Here is a 2,749-nt window from a genome sequence, read left to right on the forward strand (position 1 = left end):
TTTATTTCTTGCCGTATTCTGATTATTTACTTCAATATAATGTCTTTACATTTACAGTGGGGCTTATACTTTTCAGGGACCACTCTTGAAAACACTTTGATCCCTCTCCAGCACCTCCATTAAGGGGGATCTGGTGAGCAGATTTAAATGTCGCAGTACTGGGAGGAGGTTTTAGGTTGCTCTTACCGAGTAGTGAGTTTGAAGTGCTGCAACTACGCTGTGTAGCTTGAGACACCTTTTGCAGTAGAGTAGTCCGCTGCCATACGTGCTGCAAAATGCTGTGCAATTACCTTGCAAATGAGCAAAAGACAAAGGAAGCAAATTGCTAGAAATTTTAAATGAAGGATCTTCAAAATAATTTCCTTGTCTGTAGGATGACATGTTTTGCAAAGGAATTTAAGCCTATTAATATAAGTACAGTAAATAAGATTATTGTACATTTGAATGTCACTCCTACCTACATCATAGACATTTCCTGTAATTAGGAGGCTAAAACTACACACTGAACCAAAAGGCAATTGCAGTCATGCTTGGTTAAAACTTGCCAAATGCCGACATTTTTATTGTTCAATATTATAATAACACCTCTAGAAAGTGTTGTCTTTCTTGGTGCAGGTTTTACTCAGAACACAAGAACAGTAGTTCTTTTGTCTCTGTGTCTGATTTCTAAGGCAGCTTAGCCTTCCTGTCTTACCGTATTACATCTCTGTTAACTGCAACTTGCTCCAACCCAGCCGAGATTTACATGTCCTTTGCCTGTGCTTGTCCTTCAGAGGTCAGGAAGACTTCTGATATGCATAAAGTTAAGGACACAAGGCAGTAGGAGGACTGAGTCTACAGTCTTTTCATTTAGAAACTTGGTCTTCTTTAACTTTTCACCAGTGCAGAAGCAGCAGAATTAGGCCAAACTTAGGACACCTGCATTTGCTAAGTGACCTCACTCTTGTTGCATGATGCTAGAACAGTTGCCTTTGCTTTTTTTGTGAAGAAAATAACGCTTGAGTGTGACTGACAATGCCTTTGGAAATTAGGCCACATAGGGTCAACCTAGATTGATCTTTGTCGAGTGTTATATTGAGCAATGACCACCATTTTTGCTGAGTATTTGCCTGAAAATTAAAAATTGGCTTTAAAAGAGAAAATGTCAACACAATTCAGTTAAAGCAATATTATTAGTTTCTTCTGAAGACCAAAAATAAGCCCCAATTTTTGATTGTAAAGACCAAAAACTTTGAAATCAAACAAGCATTTCACTCTTTTCACATAGAATGATGTTTCTGGTTCACGTGTCTGGAAAGATACGTGGTTATTTGTGGACAATATGAGGATATAAAATACAGATCAATTTAGGAACAAAATCAACACTTTAAATATTGTACTTGAAAAGAATATGAATCATGGATTTAAAGTACTATTAAGCAGGAATACAAAACTTAAAATACTGGAAATAGCTTTCAGTGCTGTACATAGTTATTTCAAAATGGAGAAACATAAATACTTCTATGTCCTGTTGCTTTTATTGCCCGATTTCATATATCCAATTTTTTTTTACTCAAAGAAGTATACTGGAATCAGGATCTTTTTTTCATTGTGATACATTTGCAATGTTTAAGGGTTTGCTAGTGATTTTTGTTCCTTGTTATGCGAGTTCTTCTCACCAGAACAAATCTGAAAAATAATGCTGACTAGATAATTTCTGCTTTATTGATTATATACTTCTTACAATATATATATGTTCATTAACTGATTAATACTTTTTTTCACTTCCTGTGCTGATGGGCATTCAAATTATTTTCAACACTCTCTTTTGTCAGAGTACTCCATTGAAGTACAACACAGCAAGTGATACCCCTGAAGTTACTGTTTCAGACTCCCTCTGTGTGCAGCACTGATACAGACTAGAACTGCCTCTTCAAAAGCGACTGCTCTTTAATGCTTACTAAGAAGGAAATCACTAGCAAGTAAGAGTGCACTTAGCAGATAAGAAAGACATCAGAATCACATTCATACAGAATTACTCAAATTCATTTGAATTTTCACACGAGTCAAGGTTTGTTCAGACCCCCAAATTTCCAGCCCATGTCTATCATTCTGTTAGTGCTGGGCCTAAGTCTTCTGAGGGAGAAGAGCTTTTATGTGGATTAGTGCAGCCAGACGGGGAAGGCAAGTGATGGCATAGACTGAAGTGACAAGAAAGGGAGCTTGGCTGTTGTAGTTGCTTTGAAGAAAACCACACTGACCATTGTGTGAAACTTGAAAAACAACTCCAGTTCCCCGTATTCGTGCAAGGTATGTATTTTTCATTCAGTTAGAAAATTGCCTAAATGCTAACACTAGCTGGCACGCACTTCATGTATGACCTTGGCCTAATCCCTTAATCACTGCATGTCTCTGTTTCCTCCTTTACAAAATAAGGAGATAGTAATGCTGGAGTCAGAAATGTCTTAGCACTTATGGAACTGTGAGTTGCTGAGACATGTTACTATATTAAGTCTTAAATAATGCTATAAAACAGAATTCCTCTTTATGACTGCGCTTGAGCAGACCACATGTGTAAGTGACTGACAATGCCTTTGGAAATTAGGCCACATAGGGTCAACCTAGATTGATCTTTGTCGAGTGTTATATTGAGCAATGACCACCATTTTTGCTGAGTATTTGCCTGAAAATTAAAAATTGGCTTTAAAAGAGAAAATGTCAGCACAATTACTAGAATAATGTCAGGGACACATGAACAACAGTGAAATAT

The sequence above is a fragment of the Corvus brachyrhynchos genome, unplaced genomic scaffold (genome assembly GCF_000691975.1).
Source record: "Corvus brachyrhynchos isolate BGI_N302 unplaced genomic scaffold, ASM69197v1 scaffold115, whole genome shotgun sequence".
Classification (NCBI taxonomy): domain Eukaryota; kingdom Metazoa; phylum Chordata; class Aves; order Passeriformes; family Corvidae; genus Corvus; species Corvus brachyrhynchos.